The 21,695-nt window shown below is 34.4% G+C and overlaps 1 protein-coding gene across 19 annotated transcripts in view; it reads left to right on the forward strand.

Annotated features, from left to right (window-relative positions):
* MGAT4C (MGAT4 family member C) overlaps positions 1-21,695 on the forward strand; it is a 338,576-nt gene that overhangs the window by 233,074 nt on the left and 83,807 nt on the right. For 6 of the 19 annotated variants that reach the window (XM_072973281.1, XM_072973282.1, XM_072973284.1 and 3 more), the window contains 2 exons: positions 17,216-17,361; positions 20,272-20,415. The exons of 12 other annotated variants lie outside the window; for them this stretch is intronic. The gene's annotated coding sequence lies outside the window, so the exon portion shown is untranslated. The remainder of the gene's footprint in view (positions 1-17,215; positions 17,362-20,271; positions 20,416-21,695) is intronic. One more of the 19 variants, XM_072973278.1, reaches the window with a different exon arrangement.

The raw sequence follows: 21,695 nt of genomic DNA on the forward strand, positions 1-21,695 counted from the left end.
CTGAGAAAGGTGGTTTTTGCATGGGAATGTCAGCTTGGAGGAAAAAAACCAGAATTGGAATCCTTAGAGGCATTTTCTCACGGACTGTTGTTGAGATGGCAGATGTTAGGTTTAGATGTGAAATAGCTCACTTGATCACAGGTAAGTTAGATGGACAAATGGACAACCTAGTATTGGAATCTCTCCTCCTTCCATTATATGAAAAGAAATACGTGTGCATAGGCTTCTTAGTAAAGGAGTGAAAGAACCTGAGAAGCCTTTCGGAAGCTCCATCTGCAGTCTCTGCACATCTGCTCTACTGCCTTGACTTTCTTCTGTGCACATGACCTCATTTTCCATCTTCAGAATCCACATGGCCACCTTAAACTGCTCATGTTTGCATCACTTGACTTCTAGGTATAGACAGTAGATCTAATTATCTGTCCCTGAATCCCAGTCCTAATTTGGAATCAGATTACAGAGAGAATCAGCCTGGCATGAGTACGAAGTTTGTTCCTAGAAGGGCTGAGTATAGCCAGGAGGACTGGTCATAACATTTATGAGGGTTCGTTAAATCCCCTATTTCTGCATGTGAGGGTTGTTTGGATCCTAGCAGAAGACCACCACCCTGTGAAAAGGGGATGCTGACTCTCCTAATAAAGCAGGCAAATTTTGGCATAAACCTAATATTGTGATGAGGTAGAAAGACTGCTTTTTCTAACCTTACTCTCCTTGGCCTAAGCGTTTGGAGCTTTCAGATTGCAGAAGTTACTTTAACCAGGAATAGTCTTAGCAGATATATCTTGCATTTGAATTGTGTCATCTGCATGACCTAAACTATATGCTTTTAGTTATGATATACTGACTACCTGTGAAATTTAAATGACATTTTTTCTTGATGACTAAAAAGCTAAATCTGGACATTAGGAATAGCTGGTAATTGGTTAGAAGTATTTTATATTTCCGTTTTGAAAAGTAAGGGTCATCACAAAAAAGGTTATATAACCTTTTCTGTACATCTAATGGAAAATGTTCAGTTTAAAGCGAGCCCTTAAAATGTTAAGAGAAATTGTCAGTTATCGCTAGCTAAAAGAATAATCAGAGTCTAAAAGAAGTCCTCCACTTAAATTTTCTAATGTTTAAATTTGTATTTTATTCTCATCTAAGTTATTTTGGGGAAAAGGGTCTGAGCAGCTATTTATATCTCAACTTAAATTGGATTGATTTTATATTATTGATAATTACTTGAGAAAACTTAAATCTGTTAATTTTTTGTCCTTCCAAGAGTTTCATCTCTTTTAAGAATTTATCTGGTATATCTGTTAACATTTGCTGCCTGCAGTTAACCACCAAATCTCAGTGGCTTACAAAAAAGAATCACTCATATCTCAGGCTTTGAATCAGATAGTATTTGCCTGATCTGCACTTGCCTCAGTTCTGCCTTGTGTGACAAGCATATTCTTAAGGGACTAGCAAGCTAGCTAAAGCATATCCTTTTCATGGTGATGGTAGAAGGCAAGACAGCATGCCTAAAAGGGCAAGCACATTCCATGTTTCAGCTTCCATCATACCTTGCACACTCCATGGGTCAAAGTGGATCATGACCAACATCAATATCAATGGCACAGAAGAATATCCTCCTCATTTATACGTTAGGGGAATCGAGAATGTAAAGAGGACATGCATATTTGCTGAATAATAACCCAACACTCTGGAATGAAAATTCACATAAAGTATAATGTGTGTGTGTGTAGAGAATAGTCGTTCCCATTCACCATGTGTAGTGGGCAGTGACTATTGAAAGCATTTGCTGGTTGCTCCAAATAATTTTGTGAACCACAGAACCAGAGGCTTTAATTGACCTCATTTGACCCTAAAGGTTATTAGCAGGCACATTAAAAAATACACATGACATTTCTTAGTTATTTTTGTGATAAATACTGTATTTTGACAGCACAGTGAATAATAATGGCAGTTGATGAGAGGGCCTAATAAATTCTAAGGAGTCAAGAAAAGCTTCCTTGAGAGAGTAACATTTAACATAAGACTAAAGGAGCAAAGTTAATCAGGGTAAGAGGTAGAGAAAAAGAATTCCAGGAAAAAGTATTATGTTTGAAGGTCTTGGGGCAATAAAAAGAAACTTAAGACCAGTGTGGTGATAAAAGGCATGGAGAGTGTTATAAAATACTGAATGATGGAGAGGACAGAACAAAAAGAATCCTTTGACGTGTTAAACTTTTGGAATTTATTCTAGGATCAATGAAAAACCATTAAAGGATTTTAGGCAGGGTTTGGGTGACTTAATCAGATTTGCATTTGTAAAAAGGTCATAGTAGCTGCTAGATGAGGAATGGATTAGATCACACTATCAAATCTTGAAGAAAATGAGAGCAGCTGAATTTCTCATGCATTATTGGTACGATTATAAATATGAAATTGGTAACATGCTTTGGATTTGACATCACTAGTAAAGCTGAAGACTTAGATCCCCAACAACCTAGTGTTTCTACTCCTGTATTTGAAGAAACCCTTACATGTGCACATCAGAAGACATATATAGAAATGTTCTTTGAAATGACATCTTTAAATAGTAATTCATTAATTTATTAGTTAATTTTTAAAAAGGAACAGTGCCCCCAAATCTGCCAACATTAAAATAGATAAGTAAGTTATGATATATTTATGTACAATGGGATGTTATACAACAGTTTTGCATGACATATGTGCATATCAGGAATACTATTTTGATTGAAAAAGGCAAGTCATAGAATAATACTCAAAGTGTTATTTTATAGTTAAGCATAAGAAAAATAAACAATATACTTTAGAGATACAGACATAAATGATGATGTTTTAAGGACAGCATGGGAATAAATGTTAAAACTAAAAGTCAAGATAATGGTCATGTCGGGCTGAAGATAAAATCGAATAGGATCAGGAAGAAGCACATCGAGGTTTCCTTAAGCTAGCTGATGGAGAAATGAGTGGTTTAGTATTTCAGCTTTATCTGTTTCTTAGCCTTTTATAATATCTTATAATTACTAAATACTTAATAAAACATTATAAAAATAAATCATAGAAGATTCAGAGTATGTATAGACCCGTCTGAAGATTATTAGTGTAAATCAGGAGAAATACAGCGGATTGCTCTACTGCCTAGGTTCTTGTCCCATTGCAGAAAGGATTCAGAGACGAGACATGGAGATTATCAGAAAGTAAAGTGAGGATCTATTAAGGGATAGATAGTTCACTCTCAAGGGGAGAGCAGGCAGGCTTAGGTGAGCAGCTGCCCTGAGTTTCCTTGGCAAGTTGGTTACATAGAGTGTAAAAATGAATGAGCAGAATATTAATTGGGGAGGGAAGGGTTTAGGGGTCATATTCCCTGGTTTTCATCACAGCCCCACCTTCCTGAAGGGAGGAGGGATTCTGCCCAGGGAACCCTGTTGTTTACAGGATGTGTGATTTTCTTCATTTGGCCTGTGCCCTGCCTTTTTGCCCAGTTCCTGCCATTTGGCCTGCATGCCCCTTTCTCTGCTCACATCTAGCTATCTGCCTGCTCTAACAGCTCTAGACTGAGGCAAACATGATGGAGGGAAGTCATGAGGACCTAGGAGGGAGGATGCTGTGGGAGACTGAAATACTGAGAATTTTCTATTGTGGCCTTTGCATATATTTGATCTTTCAGCTCTTCTTTCATGTCCTCTTGCACATAAATTAGCTTCTACCCATTTCTTTCCACCCCTCTTGATATAAACCAGATTGTTCAGTGGCTGCTCATTCATGTAAAAAGTTGGTCTGTCCTTAGAACTAGCCCCATAAAACTTTCCACTCTCTTCCCCGAGGTTTGACTGCCCCTTTGGAGCCTTCTCATGCCTATCGTTTTTGTTAATAGATTCTTATGCTAGCAATTCTCTGGTTGATTTTCTTCCACAGTGTGATCCCCTATATGTGGGAGTTGAGATCGATTATTTTTTCATTCCAATATGTATTTGAGTTGCCTATGAGACATCCAAGTGGGAATATTGAAGAGAGCGCTAAATGTATTGTCTAAAGCTCAGAGGAAAGTCTAAGTTGAAAAAGGAAAAAAAAATTGCTCATAGTATTAGCCGTAGGGGTGGATGAAATTGCCTAGGGAGAGGACATATTGTGCAGTGAGAAAAGCATCTGAGATTAAGTGCTGAGGACCTCAGCCTTTATATGTTGGATGGAGAAGGGAAAACTGGCAATAGAGAACAATGAAGAAGAGCCAGGTGATGTGAGGGAAAACAGGAGAAGATGGTGTCATAGGTTATGTCTTCAGAAGCCAACCTTAGATAATGATTCATGTTCTAGTAATTTATTAGAAAAGTGCTCCTGGAGAAACTGGTGAGGAAGTAGGGAAGAAACCAAGCAAGTGTGCAATCTCAGGCAGTCTTACTATAGCCTGACTCCTTAGGAAAGATCTGAAGGTGAATTGCTCCTCAGAATTGTTCCCTACTCAATGCAAATAAGTTTGACATCTATACTTCCCCACGGTATTCACCAAACTGTGCTCCCCGAGATTATTGACTCCTAGGTACTTCCTGTTCTCTGTCAAAGCTGCAATTGACTGCAAGCAAGTCTAAAATTATAATTGCACGTGAAGGAAGTTAGCAGCAAGAATAATGGGGGGAGGGAGGCGTGGTATACAGAAATGATAAAAGCCATCAGAAGGAATCTGGATATAACACTTGTAAGTGTCTGCTAAATATGAAATCATAGAATCCAAAAAGGAAGTTTCAAGACATGGCAGATTTTGCTACAAGTCTTTGAGAGTTTAAGGTGAACTCTGAAAAAATAGGTATTTATTAGATTTGGTCAAAATAGCATGCCTAAATTTAGGCTTGCTTATATGAACATGTCATATAAGAAGCTTGGACTTTATCCTTTAGACAATAAGAAGCCACTGAATGGTTTTAAGAAGGAGCATAACAATGTCACATGGGTAATTACCTCAATGAGGGCAGTATAAGAAGGCATTCAAGGATATTCAATTGAAGCGTATTAACCATTTTGGAAGCTGTTGCAAAAGTTCAAGTAAGACATTAAAAAGACTTAAGGTAAGTAGGAGTGGACAGAATTTACTCTTTTATTTAAGAAATATTTAAGAGCAAATAAATAAAGGCTTAGAGTTCCATGAAGAAAAACAGTCATGGATGGCTACAGGTTTCTTTATTTGGTTACTGCATAGAGGATTATGAGAAGGATGTTGAGAATAGTCTATTTTAGCATTAATAGGATGTGTAACAGGTGTCTCTGGAACATTCCTGTTGAGCTATCAGTTAGTTGAATATAAAGTCTGAAGTTTCGGAAGGAAGTTCAGGATACCAGATATGAATTTGCACATCGTTGTCTTTATCATCATTAATATCTGAGTGGATAAGAAATCCCAGGAAAAGCTTATAGGGTAACAAAAGAAGTAAGCCAATAGGATCCTGGGTAATAGAATTCTTAAAGAATAATAAAGCCATATCAGATGCTAATTGACCATTTCTTTCAGTTTAGATAATATCTTTGTGATTTAGGTGCTTGTCTGGTCTCTTTATTGTACTCTCTATTCAAATGATAATTAGAGATGACTTTCCTAATCACTCCATCTAGAATATCTGTCCTCCACATTATCACCTCCAACCCTATTTTTTTCCTATCTCCTTACCTTCTTTTTATTTCATAGTACATACAACTAGCTGGCACTATACCATATATTCCTGGGTACATTTATTTCTTACTTACTCCAGTAGAATTAAAGTTTCATGAAGGCAGAGTGCCATCCCACCACCACCACCAAATATATCCCCTGTTTTTAGAACACTACTTGGAACATGAAAAAGACTCATTAATCCTTAAATGCATAGATGAATGACTGATACATCCAACAGGCTTGTAGGGTGATTATTTTATGGACTCTTATCTATTTCCATTTTAAGCAGTATTGTTTGGAGAATCTAATTCCCTCTGTAAATTACAAATCTATTTTTAAAAAGCAAAATTTGATTCTCCAGTCATAATACAAATTCTTAAATTATTCTAAAGAAGCAGAACTATAATTTTAGTCCCAAAGAACAAAATTGCTTTCTTTTATAATCTTTCTATACTTAGACTGTATCTCTAAGCCAACCTAGTGACAGCAAAGATTCCTCAAGCATTTACTTGGTAATTAATTTGTGTCCAAATTCCACACTCATCTTAGTTCAGCAATGATATGCTTGGGATTAATGTATTGATAGATCATCTCAATCTGAAAAGCATTCAGTCTATCCTGGTAAATTAGTATATTTCTACATGATATTAAGGTACTGCTAGATCAAAGATGGTACAAATATTCTGTAAAGGCCGTGTTCAAATCAGTATCACTTTGAGACGCACAGCTTCAGGGACGATATGTAAATAGTCATTGTGCATTTGAAATTATTACACACACACACTCAAAGAGATCTGAAGGATGCTCACAACTTTCTTTTTATCTTCCCAAGATTCATTTCTTTTTTTTTTTTCTTTATTTTTCGATAATACTACTTCCATATTCCCCTTGGGTAATTACACCTGTCCACCTTTTCATGCCACCTTACAAATAAGGTCATGCACACACTTTCCTCTGATAATCACATGGCTTTTTCTCTCCAGAACTTGAATTTTGAACAGAAAAACATTTAAACAAAAATATCAGGAACTGATTCTTGCTTACGAGGTTATCTTAATGAGACTGCCCATTAGTTCCTACTATCACAATACCAGAAACTCTTGGATCTTGTCAGTCTTGATTTTCAGTCTTTCCTGGGATTCTGGAAGCTACTCCATATGCTTGTAATAAGCTCATGCTATATTTTATTAAACACGAGCTTGATTCCTTTACTTGTAGTTAAAGGACAAAAACAAATGCAGAGACCTATGATTCTTTTAGTGCCTGCAACTTGAGTAACATATATATGAGCAGGTAGGAGAAAGGAAATAATAAAAGTGTAGTTTTGTGGCATTACCTAAGATGCTATTTATTACTTTCTAGAATTTGGCATTGTTAATGGGCTTTTAAAATATTCAGTTGTCTAAAGGTATCCAGCAGATTTGTCCTTGGTGATTGGAGATGCCATGAATGATAACCTCATGTGTAGTAAAAGTTTCTTTTTCTAAGTTCAGCTAAAGTACCTCATTGTCGGCAAGCCTGTTATTAGATCCTCACGTATGACAAACGGCTTTCTTTTAGCCTCTCTTTCCCTCTTCGCTGTCCATCATCCTAGCCTTGGAGATCAGTGCTCTTCTCCTTTGAATGCGTTAGTCATTCATGAATAATGACATAAAAGCTTAGCTATGCTCTGGAAAGAGAGTCTTTTATTATACATTTCTAACAACCATTAATATCTACAACACTCAGCGGTTTCTAATTTTCTTTTATAAAAGGACAGGCTGTAACTACATGTCAAAATGGCATGGGGTCCAAAACTATTACCAGTTTTTTATTAATGAGGATAAGAAAGGAAAAAATAGAAAAATGAGCCATATTATTACCAGACACAGGAAATCTTTGATTAAAAATAAACATAAAACACCTTTTTTGGAGGTGAGGTGGTCATTGCATTTATAAACATTAATTACCTCAAAAAACATACTATATCAAAAAGGATTTATTTTTCCATCTAAATCTCTTGGAGAATCTTTAAGAAACTAAAAACTTTAAACTTATCTTAGCTAAAATTTTGAAGTTAGGGTAAATATTAACAAAATTATATATTTTCATAATATTCTTGAGAAAGTATTACCCAAGAAAATATATGGAATAAAAATTGCTGGTTAACCAAGAATATTTTTTGAAATTATATTTGTGAATAACTTCAGCTAGAATATTAGGAAACAAAATATTTGAATCTACATGAGAGGCTCTCATTTAGATTGAAATACATTGAAAACAAAATGGTCACAATTATGGGAGTTATATATAGAGTTATATATAGACTTATATATATATATGTTATATATAGAGTTATATATAACATAATTAGGATTATTTTATCTATATGTTGCTTTCTTTTCTTGAATTTAAGAAAAATGGAAAATTCAAGCACAGCACTGAAACCTTTGCATGTTTCTCTCAGATATCTTATGATAAAGTTAAATTGGAAATAAAGTCTTTTTAGTTTGGAATAAAATCTAGATTTAGGAGCTAAATTGCATATCATTAAGTTCTCCACAGAATAAGATGTTGTACTTCATTTTTGTTTTTTCCTAATTGAATATGTATCTTTCAAAAGAGCCAGGGCAATATCATTAATTAACTTCTTTCAGATTTTTTCTACTTAGGTAGACTTCATCTTCTTTACTTACCTACATGTTTATTAAAGATTCATTAAAACCGAAAGTTTGGTTTTCATTGTGAATGCTAGCTTCTCTTTGGGTCTTTACATTCAAATTATTTTTCATTTACTAGGGGAGAAGGCAACAGTTAGTTACAGAATGACCTGCATTATGTTAAGCGTAACAAATCACTGTAATAAGCACTGACTCAATTCTATTTATGACTATTAGGGTAACTCTGAGTATGCTTAGAGAATGCAAGAGCATTTGAGGAAAAGGATTTGTCCATCTAGACTATTGCACTTTTCCAGGGAGGGACAGATCTTCAAATGCTCTATCACGTAAACTCATTTGTTCCCAAATGCCTCCAAAAGTTTAGAAGGCAGGACAGGTAGTAATGTCTTCATTTATAACTAAGTCAGAAAGTTTAACAAGTGACTTTTGTAGTATAGTCAGTTTACAATGTTGTGTCAATTTCTGGTGTACAGCACAATGTTTCAGTCATCTATACACATACATGTATTCATTTTCATACTCTTTTTCATTATATAGGTTACTACAAGATATTGAATTAGTTCCTTGCATCTACAGAAGAAACTTTTTGTGACTTGATTTTTACGGGTGACAGAGTACTATAATAGTAAATATGTATCTCCAATCTCTCTGCTCTAAAGTCTCTCAGATACAATTAAAGAACAATCTAATCAAGTAAAAAATGAGCAAATCAATCAATCTGCAGTTTCTAAATTCACATTACCTGCTATTTTTTTTCGCAATAGATAATAACTGTAGAAGAGACTTTTGCATTGTGCTTGTATCAAAATCTATTGCATATATATTTTATTACCAGCAGAATTACACGGAGATGCTAAGCCAAAGATTCAGGTGCTTTCTGTAGGAAAAAATTTAAAAATTTTAAAAAGGAAGAGGACATATGCAGTGCATAGAGTAGTAGGTTAAGGATTGAAATATGTGAATCTCTTTTATAGAGTATAGAATAATGATCATAACATCCATGAATTTATTTACAGGTAATGTAAATAAATTGAATTTTTTATGCCAAACATACCTGTCTGATAGCCTAAGGTTTAAAACAAATTTCCTATCATAACATATGTTTTAAAAAGCAGTGGTCATTATGAGATTCATGGTTTTAGGCTATTTTCTGAGAGGTTAAAAAAGGAAAGACATGGCATTTAAGTAATTGTAAACTTTAAAACCTTCTTGGCTTTTTGATCATTATAAAAGAGCACACACTTATGATAAGAACAATGAGGAATGTATCGTTTTCACAGAAAAGACTTGCCTGCTCCACCTGCTCAAGTGTCCTTACTTACTGTGTTGTTCTGATCTCCAATGTAAACACAGTCGTTACCTTCTCCTCCAAAACTTTCTGGGTGTTGGAATCACCAGCACTGCGCTGGGGATTCTCAAAACCTTATGTTAATAAAGTTTTATCCTCTCCTGGGTTTTCACCAAATACCATATTTGATAGTTGCTTTATGTATTTCATTTTTTTCCGGGGACTAGAGTTGGATTAATCAGTTTAAGGCACTTCATCATTTGTGCATGCACGGCTTTCTTATTCTTTGCTATGTCATACGGGTGCTGTCCTATCAGGCCTTACCCCAATTCTTTATTTTCCTTCTGTTTATAAGAATCTACCTAAAGCAGTGGCTATATATGTTAGACTTGTTGGAATCTTGTATATATTTGCCTTTATATGTATATTTTCAAAGGCAAATGTTACTGTGTTACGATTTGTCTTTTTAAAGTTGCACACTTAGCCTTATTACGTATCATAAAATTCACCTATTCTCGTTGTGCCATTCATTGAATTTTAGTGTATTAACAGAGTTATGCCTCCATTGCCACAATTTAATTTTAGAACGTTTCCATCAAGCCTCAAAAAAATTATGTGCTCATTTATAGTCACTCCTCATTTCTACCCCCAGCGCTCAGCAACCACTTGTTTAATTTCTCTCTGTATTTGCACATTGGGGGCTTTTTTAATAGAAGTAAATCCTGTGATATGATTTTAAGGAACAACTTGGCTCCACAGAATGCATGTGTTTATAACATTTATCAGTTATCTCATGTAAGGACACTCAGGTTACCTCTAATCCAGGGCCTTGCTTCCCAGAACAGTGCTGCACAAACACTTCTTCAAAAGCTCAAGCATTTCTGAAGAACACACAGAAGGTTTCTTGGTCATGTGGTATACAGATACATAATTTCACTAACGATCAGCAAATTTTCTACAAAAAGGCTACATCAATGTGTGTATCTGCCAGCAGTTTATGAGGCTAACTGGTTCCAAACATTACCAAAATTTGGTAGTAGTGGAAGGTTTTTTTTAAATTGTTGTTGATTTAATCAGTATAAGATTGTTTTAATTTTCAGTTGTTTCATTATTAGTGAACTGACTATCCCTTTGTACACGTATTAGCCATTCAGGTTTCTCCTTCAGCGAATTTCATAATAATACTTTCCTTCCATTTTGCTTTTGCATGTTCTGTCCATGGATGCTACTGCATTTCTGTTATTTTGCAAGAATACCTTGTATATTCTCATACTAATTCATGTTGTGTCAAATAGCTTCTCCCAACACATCACTATTAATATTGTCTACCACAACTGTAATTCAACAAAAAGCAAATAGTATTTATGTCTTTCTATACCTCTTTTAAACAAGATTCTCCAAGCATGTCTATGGAGCAAACAATTAACAAAGCACTTCTTTCACACACTTAGAAAAATACTTGAATCTCAAATAGTCAGCAGATAATTCTCCCAAGCAGAGAGTTATGGTGAACAGGTCACATTATTCTGGAACTAAGAGACTATGTAGACTCAGTAAAGAAACTGAATCTATCAAGATAATAAAAAAGTGAATGGTGCCATATGTAGAGATAAATACATAATTTGACTTAATTTGACATATCCATTTGGAATTCTTTTGCAAGTGGAAGTAACAGCAGTTAACACTGTCAATTTTTCATCTGTGCTTTAGTTACAAGACAATTTCTGCAAATAGTATAATTGTTTTTATATATTTAATTGGGTTATGGAGGAACTGGTAAGAAGAGTGATTCTGGACAAAAGTTCAATAGAAAACTTCAGGGGAAAAAAAGTCCAAACATTATTGAACTTTAGAATCAATTTATATTGACAAAAGGAAAGTTCATATTCTACTTAGCATGAAGCTGTTCATTCCATCCCATTAAAAGCTACCTATTACATTTGCCTCCAAATAAGGCAACTATTTCAGATGTTCCAGCCAGTTGATCGGAAAGTACTTATTGAGTATTCATTAAATACATTGATGTTAGTTTCAGGATAAAGAGGTTTTTTTAAAAAAAAAAAACACTTCAGCATTGCAATAAAAATTCATGAACATATACAGACTGGTGGTTCCTGAAATGATTTGATGTTGAAAGCTATCCGGAGAGAGGTCAACTTCTTACAAAAAAAGAAATTATGGAATTATTCTTTTCAATCATTCATACCATGTACAGTTTTACTGCCTTTAGTATTATCCTGATTTGAAATTGTACTAGATGGTTTGATTCTTCTAATTGAGTTAAACAGGCTACATGATAGTTGATATTTGAAGAATACTATTAATTGTAGCTACTATGTTAATGTATACAAAATTTTATCTATATAATACACAGCCCACATAGCTTATTTTTTCAAATTAAATTGAATATTTTCTTAATAGTTGTGTTGTGCAAACTGAGAAAAAATACCTGTTTTATATATATATATATATATGTGTATATATAAAACTTTACTCTTTACTTTGGTACTATTGTCTCGCTTATCAGTAAATTATCATTAAAGAGTCAGAAGTCTAGAAAGATAAACTTCAAAATCTGACTAGTAACATGAGCCAATAAAAATTCAGTAATATACTTCAACACATTTTTCTGGAGAATATTCAAAGTGATTTTTACTGAAAGAAAGAATTTATATATAACAAAAGAATAAATGGTAATTTCATTATGACTTTCAACTGTTGCAAAATGCTCTACTATTGATGAATATATGTCATATCAGCTATTTTCAGAGTCTTTGCTTCAGGAAAATATAATGTCTCTAGAGAGTACCCAAATGTGGGGATACAAAATTATGAAAGAAATGGAAAACTCACCATATCAAGAATATCTTAAAACAGAAACAGGAAGATAATAATCAACTGCCTGGATAAGGAAAAAAAAAAGTAATATTTACTGATTTTCAAACATAATATATATTATCAACTCCTAGATCTAGGTAACTAGGTATTCCATATATATTATCCTATTATTTTTTACAAAACTAAAAGATAAATATTATTATTACATGTTTTATATATATATATATGTGAACAAATGGAGGCTCAAAGAAAATTTATTACTAAAGCAAAACTAAATATGTAGTAATGGGCCAAAATTTATGTGTTTCTAACACTCTGCTATTTTCCTCTACACCAGTATTCCACATAAAAAGAATGAATGGTGAGATCTGGAAAGCTTGAGAGAGATCACTACAGTACTAATGAAAAGTAAAGGTTATTTAGTGAATAACCACAGTTATTGCAATATGCAGCAAATGTAGAAGTAACATAGCCATAGTGGTACTAGTAATAATGGTACTAGTAATAGTAATACTAGCAAAGATGTGATGGTTGTGGTTGTTCTGGTAAGAATAATCATCATGGGTAATACTAATTACATCAACATATATGCAAAATAGTTTTAGTTCAGTGGTAAGATTAATTCAGGTGGGGAAATATTTTTGAACAGTTTTACTGGAGTTTTATAAATTTAAAATGAACATTATATCCAGATAGTAATATAAATTTTAATATTAGATAATGAATGTATTATTATAAACTCAATATGTGTTTCAAAGAAAAAACAATGAAGAACATTATTTCTGTGAGAGTCTAAATTAATAGGACAGCCTTGTATTTACTTTTTTTATATATGAATTTCTATCAGCTTTCTTAATAAAAAAGAAGTTGACCCTGGAGAATTTTCTTATCTCAGGACACCATGTTCAAGGAAGCAATTTGTACTGAATGAGGCAAGTATTGCCTTGTATTTCCCACTTTTATAATATAGGGATATTATTTTTTGATATAGTTACCCTAAGAAACAAGAGTTCCAAAACAAATCTTTGAATATAAAATGTAGTTTTGTCCTTGTAAAATTTCATTGTAAACCATTTTATTATATTTGGCCTGGAAATTATCATTCTCACATTTGTATACTTCATATTCAATATAAATTTATGCAGTTTTTTCCTTTATTTTTGTTATAACAATCTCTAATATTTATTCACCAGAACTAGGTCAAGGGTATTAATCTTATTGTAGACTAATTTTAAGTGTTTGACATTTTTGATGAAAACTATTAATTAAGGAAACATACAAGCCAAGAGGTCAGCCATCCCCTGGGCTCTCCTTTGGAAGGACTATAATTTTGTCATTACTGGTAATTGATTGAAGTTACTTAGTAGCATATACCACTGATTTTCATAGCCGCTCAATTTAACATCCCCTTTCTTGTAAGAAAAAGTACTCTGATTCTGGAGCTCTTGACCCTTTCAACATAGCACATGTGCTTTCAGTGCTATGTTGGACTCCCTCTTGCTTAAACCACTCAGCACAGCCTATCCAATCTGATATAAGGATTTGTCCAGAAACCTTCTCATGGCCCACTGCATACTGACGAAGCAATGTTTGTAGAAAACTTCTGGAATCCTTCGAGAGAGACACTTTCTCTCTCTAGATGGTGGAAATGCAGTTGTGAGGTCTGAAATTGCTACACCCATGTAACTGAAATTGTGGGTGTCACTGGCGACCCTGACAATCAGTTTAAGTAATTATAGTGACAAACTCTTGATCAGCAAAAAAAGGCAAAGAGAGATATTTCCAACTGACTTCCCAAAATATCTAGTATATTTTCAGTTAATTTTGGAGGGTTTTCCCAGTTTAACAAAAACAGTGGGCCTTTCTTCTCTTACTTAGGTTTCCTGATCTATACTGCATTGGTTATAACTTTCAGACAAATGTTAAATTTAGTGTTAAATGGGACATCTTTAGCTAGTTTCTGAAATTAAAGTAGATGCCTCTTCTGTTTTGGTATTCCTTAATACATTAGTTTTTATTTTAAAATAGTTGTTCTTTGTCATGTTAAGGAAGAATTGTGATATTCTAGCTTATTGAGTCTTTATTGGCAATACTGAATTTAATTTTATCTAATATCTTTTCAGTTTTTAACTTTCCCATAAGGTTTTTGTCCTTTGAGCTACCCATGTATTGTTGTAATAAATTATGTTAATAGCTTTCCTTCTATTAAGCTATTGTTTTGCATACTCATTTATTCAAGTGAAAAAACTAAGGCCCTTGGCCTCATGGAGCTTACAATATAGTGGTGAAGAGGCCACATAAGTAAGTAAGAAATCAGTAAAGAGGAGCAGATATTGGGAAAAAAAAGTAAGAGTTTAGTTATGGACATTCTTGCTATAGAGACAAACAAGGTATAATAAGAGAAATAGAAAGAAAATTGTTGCTATTTTTGCAGGACACTAACAGTATGAATGAAGAGAAGGAGTAAGAAACGGATACACAGTGCAGGAACATTCAAGGCAGAGGGAGGCAAATTCAAAAGTCCTAACGAAGGAGCATGCATGGCTTGTTATGAAACAACAATGAGAGCAGAGTTACTGTAGCTTATTCAGCAGGAGAGAGGGGCAGGACAAGAGGTCTGGGAGATGGAGTGGAGTGGTCCAGGTCACACAGGTCCTTGAGGGCCACTAGAGAATTTTTACCTTTATTCTGAATGAGATAAGGAACTGTTGAATGGATGAATGACGGTCTAATCTATATTTAGGTTATTCTGACTACTGTACATGCTCTCAAGGCAAGGGATGAAGCACGAAGGCTAGTTTATAAAAAGTAACACAGGTGAGACCCGTATGGGGGTATCTTGGAATAAAGTGGTGACTGAGGAGTTGTGAGAAATGGTCAGAATTCGGATGCATTTTGCAAATGGACCTAACATGCCCTTTTGATAAATATGTGATGTGAGAGAACTAGAAGAGTCAAGATGACACCATCATTTTTGCTTGAGCAGTTGATAGAATGGAGATTAACCAACAAAGAAGGGGAAAACTTGGGAGAAAAATAAGAGTTTAGTTATGGACATTATTAAAGATGACTCAGAAAAACGAGAGGAATTGTCAATTAAATATTTACATAGATGATATAAAAATAACCTTGGAATAAACTCCACTTGCTCAGTGCACATAATTCTTTGACTTAGTGCCTTATTTAAATGCAGTGGTGATTAATTTAGAATTTCAAAATCTGTATTTCTAAATGTAGATGTTATTTTATCTCTATTTTATTGGTCCATTTATTATTTTGTTTCTTTTTACCTAGTTCATTATTTAGGATATACTAAGGACCTGTAACCAATATAGATTCTCTTTGACCTGATATTTCAGACAGTGATATTCTCACTCTCTCTCTCTCTCTCTCTCTCTCTATATATATATATATATATATGTGTGTGTGTGTGTGTGTGTGTGTGTGTGTGTGTATGTGTGTGTGTGGTTTTGATTGTTTAAAATTGTGTTATTACTCATCTTTATCACCATAACAGAAACTGTGATGTGTTATTTCTGTTACATTTGACTTGGTGATCAAGTTTTGAAAATATTTTGTGGCTTCTGCAATAAAAAATTTTCTTCTTGGTGTGTAGCATGCCAAGTGTAATACAACCATTAAATGGCCTTTTTAAATTATGTTATTCAAATTCTCTGTATTCTTTTTTAATCTGTCAAGAACTAATGAATTGTGACTAGAGTTCTCCTCTATACTTGCTTTTGTTAATTTTCTTTTTATTTTTTTAATATCTATTGTTCCTTACTGCTTTACATTTTTTATAGCTTCCACGTATGTTTTATTTATTAAAATTTTAAGACACTTCCATTTATTTTTCCTAAGTATTCCTTATTAAATATTAAATATTAATTGTGAATTCTATAAAGGATTTTTAAAAAAAGACTTGTTTAAAGTTAATTTTAAAATATTCTTCCACTTTGTCCCTAGAAAACGGCACATAGTTAAATTTTTCTTGGTGATCCAAACTGGAAATCTGTCTTTTCATGTGTAATTTTATCCAGTTCCTGGAGAGCCATAACTAATAGCGTCAATCTTCCTATTTAATACTTTCTATTTTTTAGCTTATTTTCTCATTCTTTTGTTTTCAGTTATTGCTATATAGAATACATTTTCTTTGAATGAATAAATGAATTTTTTTTTCTGATTTCCAGTAAAACAGTCAGGCTCATGTTCAATTTCTTTTTTAACCTATAAAACTGTAATTCATTGCCTCTATATAGAGTGATTATTATTTTGACATTAATTTTTCTGTCTCCATGAACCCTTTCCTATTTTAAGATTACAGTTCATCACTTACAGTTTGCTCTAAATTTCTTGGTATGGTGTTCTCTCCAATCGTGTTTTCAAAAACAATTGGGTGTTTTTCAAAAATGCTCTCCTGTTTTCTGCAGTAATTCAATTTCATAGGAAAAAATCCATTCTCTTTCCATAGGGTAGCCCTTTTGTTGTATATCTGGTAATTTCTCCCTGTTTGCTTATCTTTCTTTGTTGTTTGTCCTTACCCTTGCTTATTATGTGATGTAATATACTGAGCCGTTTGATAACATGTTATACAGATGGAGAAAGGAAAAGTGGGAATTGTTACTTTGTTGGTTGAACCTCATCAATGCAAGGATGCAGCAACATGAGAATGAATGAGACCCAAAGGCAACCTCGGACAGGGAACTTTTACTTTTGCTACAAAACTCTGCCCTGGGTGTAACGTGACAGTCTAGAACTACCACATGCGAAACGTTGTTTATTTTTTGATAGGTGCGGTTGTTTATGTCCAACGTACATGGGGTAATCCTGCTTGGTGTGATCTGCAGTATCTGATACGTGCTGGTGCGATTCAGATTGTCATTCAGCCCTCTTACATACACCAGGAACACTGTCATACCCAGCCTTCATCCTCCCAGGTGAGGTACTTAATCAGTTTTGCTTTGAATCCAGCCCACATTCCCAATAACGCTTGCCATACAAATAGGGAGTTGTGTGTTGTGTAAATCCATTCCTCATTCTGGTCACATCTATGCTTTCTTTTGTAGAAATTCCTTCAAGTATATAGGCTATGGATATCATCTCTTCCCAGTTCTTAGAGATAATACATTTTTTCCCCAAAAAACTCAGAGAATAAAAATGGTCCCAAAGATAGACCATAAAAATGGTACCTCACTCCCAAAGGGACATTTGTTTCAGCATTATGTCTCCTCTGTGTCTGGTAAAGATAGTGTACCAGGGGGAATATATTAGATTTACTGTCTGATCCTGACTCTCTATGCCAGGTAGAAACTGTGAGTCTTCCAAAATTTCATCCTAATGCCTAGTAACTTTGTTCAGCTTCCTGAATAGTGTATCTGCTATAAGAACACAGACACTACTATTTCAAAAAATAACTAACAAAGTGATATGCAGCTCAAATTTTATGAGCCACATCTGTTCCACTGGCCATTAGCACTTTCCCTCTAAATTAGCGTTGTTTTGTGAGCTTCGTCAGCATAACACTTATTTCTTAGCTATGCTGTTGCTTCTCGAGATAGAATATTATTCTCAGAAATCCTTTATTCTTCACGCTTCTTCCATTATTTTACTTCTCTCAAAAGCACCTCAAATTTTCTGGATTGTGAAATATATCTTTCATTAATGTACAGTGCTTTTCTGGCTTTTCCACTTCCCAAATTTGGGGAGTGACTCAAACTCAAAGTGAAATTTAAGGGTAGTAATGGGACTTTTCTTTATCTCAGTTATCGGGGGACTCAGTAATTAAAATGCACCTATGAAGAGACTATCTAGTACTGTTGAAATAGGTAGCATGACTGTCCTTTCTATTTATTTTTAAAAAGAAACTGATTGAAGTATTTCAAAAATTTCTTAGATGCCTCGAAGATTTAACAAGATAACAAAGATAACATGATAATTTAACAAAGAATTATGTGAGGACAAGTGCTTTACCTTTATTGGCTCATATAACTGAGCCTAGCGTAGAGTAGCTGTTGTCATTAAATATTTGTAAAATGAATGGCCTAATTATGCTGGAAGACTGGCTTAAACCTGAATTTAACTAACAGCAGTGAGATCTTACTGGGCACCTTTCCCCAAAATATATTTTAATGCAGCTATCAAGTCATTATGGATCTCACTTTCTTTTTGCAGTTAGCTTGAAATATGTAAAAATAAAAGTATGTTCATGGGGACACAAATTATACAACTTTGATGCTGTATTATGTACTTTATCTTGGGCTGATTTGATCTGAAAATTTCACAGATAGTCACTACGTTTTCCTCCTGGCAAAATGAGACCATAAACGTAGTCTAGTCAAAATCATTGTCTCATTTCTCTACACATTTCAAGATCATGCCAGAGTATTTTGCCATCACTTCAGGTATTTAAAGACATCATTGATAGAAAATCAGAGTTTTCTCATTATTAACTATTACCAAAACTCATTCAAACAGAATAATGTGTAAAGGATGGCAAGGACAACGTACACCTTTGGGTATGTGTTATTGTGTGGGGGACACAAGTTGAAGATTGACTGTTTTACCTGTGTCGTGCTCAGGACTGGCATTTTGGCTGACTGACTTTTTCCGTAACTGGACACATACAACTGTTTCACTGCTACAGTTATGATGAAGAAGAGTACTATCATTTTGTGCAAATTCACACACAAACATGCACATGGACACACACACGCACTAAAAGAACTTTCTTCTATTTCTGTTTATACCTGTTTAGTGTTTTGTTTATTCCCCTTTTACACACTTTATAGCATCTCCTAGCGGATGAATTGAAAGCTTCTTGGGAGCACTTCCATCTGACTGCATCATCTTGCAGTGTTTATAGTTCTGTAGTGCAATGTTTACTTTCTTAATTTATGTAATTAACTTGATGAAATGCTTGCACGCTACTTTAGAGATGTTATGGATTAATTATTTAATTAGTTATAACTCAGATAAGATGAAAAGTACCATATAAATTTTAAACACTTCAATTATAACAACTTCTTGCATAGCTATAATTATAAAAAGGATATAAGAAAATATGAAGTTGTCACATTAAAATATAGAAAATGGAGAACAACAGTAACAATGACAAGAGGGTATTCAATTTTACATCTTAGGATAATGAAAGGAAAAATGGCAGGGAAAAAAGTGATTGTGTTTCTACAGGGCCTACTAAATTCCTAAATTTTTATTTGTATGTGAGAAAGTGGTATAATGCATATTTTTGCTAATAGAAAGCATTCATTTAAAAAATAAATGCATTTAATTAAGTCTTCATGATTCATAACTTACAAACTTGAGTTTCCAAATTATTACAACAATTATATTGACTTTTGGGAAACATGGTATTGATTTTCTAATAGCTATGAACAATGACATGGTACCTCAACATTTTATAATTATAATAGCAGTTTGAAGATTGTAGCTGTGTTGCCAAATTTTTCCATTATTACTGAGCAATTTCAATAAAATTAGCTGACAAAGAATTAAAAAGAAATACATCCCTATTATGGTCTTACATGCCTCAATGCATTATTCATTTGTTTTTGAACATGACATTTATAATCACAATTGTAAAATATTCTTAAAAGTAACAATTCATATAACCCTTGAGGGAAAATGCTGTCTCAAAGCATAGATAGTTTCATTAATTATGTGGGGTCAATTGTTTACAGATGCACAGAAGGTTAAAATGTGACCTACTTTTAACATAACTTTTCTTGTAAATATGTAGTCTATTATCTCTTACCTACTTTCTTCTGTAAAGAAAACAATCAAGTGATTTCTAAAATGCCCTCCTGTTCTCTACAATAATTCTATTTCAGAGGGGAAAAAAGAAGATCTGTTCTCCTTCCACAGGGTAGCACCTTTGTTGAATACCTGGTAATTTTCTGCTGGTGAAGAGTTGCAACTTTCCATTCTGGTGGCTGAAGTTTGTCTTTTGCTTGCCAGTTGTCGTATTTAGTTATGTAAGTCAAAACCACTGGACAGCTGTTCATCTCTCGCACCACTAGGAACATTATGATCGATTAAACATCATCACAGATTCCTGTAGTTCAAGGCCCTTTGATTGTCATTCTGCCCGTATGCCCACTACAGTAATTAAGTCCACCTTAGCCCTGATAAATAAGCAGCAGCACATGACTAGGGAGCACAGAACAGAGGAGGAAGAGTCAGTGAAGAGGTACATTTATTACATTGCTGCCGCACTAGGTAACTGGGATAAATTCCACAGGGACCTTCTGATGAACCAAACAGAATGAAGTCTCAAAAGGCAGTAAAATTGCTTGTTGGCATTTATTGTTAGAGCTCCCTATTCTACGACGTCATCGTCTTTTATCTGGGCTACTTACTTTAGCAGCTTCTGAATAATCCCCTTGCTTGGTGTTACTCTGTACCCCCCCAGCCACAGAGAAGCTGGAGGGCCTGTGAGTGTGTAAGTCAGCTTGTGTCCCGCTTCTGCGCCTACACTTGCTTCCCGCTGTAAGTAAAGTGAAAGGCACACTCTTTATCGTGCCCTCTGAGACCCTGTGTGACTGGGCCCCGGGCTGCCAGTTCAGTCTCATGATCGGCCTTCTTGCTGCAATGCCCTGGTCACAGAAGCCTTCTTGTCATTTCTTTGACATATTTAGCCTATTTCTTTCCTGGAGATGTTTTTACTACCTGGAATATCATTGCCCAATTTTTTCATGTGGTTACTGTTATAGGCTAAAATGTATCCCTTCAAAATTCATATGTAGAAGCCCTACCCTTCAGAACCATAGAATGTGACTGTGCTTGAACACAGGGCCTTTAAAGGGGTCCTTAAAGTTAAAGGAGCTCGTTAGGGTAGGCTCTTTGTAATACGACTGGTGTCCTTAGGAAAAGAGGAAATTTGGACCCAGACGCACACAGAGTGAAGACTTAGTGAGGACACAAGGAGAAGTTATCCATCTAGATGCCAAAGAGAGAGGCCTCAGAAGATGCCAACCCTGCTGACACCTTCATCTTGAACTTCCAGCCTCCAGAGCTGGGAAGAAATAGAATTCTGTTGTTCAAGCCCCCCAGTCTTTGGCACTCAGCTAGGGCAGCCCTCGCAAACTAATAGTTACCTACTCATCATTCTAATGTCATCCTGTCGCCTCCTCAGAAAGTCCTTCTTTAAGTGCAATGGCCAAGGCAGCCATATACCCTAGTCACAACTTTTCTTATTACCCTGTTGTCTTTGACAACATGTTAATACAATCTTTTATTTATTTATTTATTTATT

Source organism: Vicugna pacos, chromosome 12 (assembly GCF_048564905.1).
Source record: "Vicugna pacos chromosome 12, VicPac4, whole genome shotgun sequence".
Taxonomy (NCBI): Eukaryota; Metazoa; Chordata; class Mammalia; order Artiodactyla; family Camelidae; genus Vicugna; species Vicugna pacos.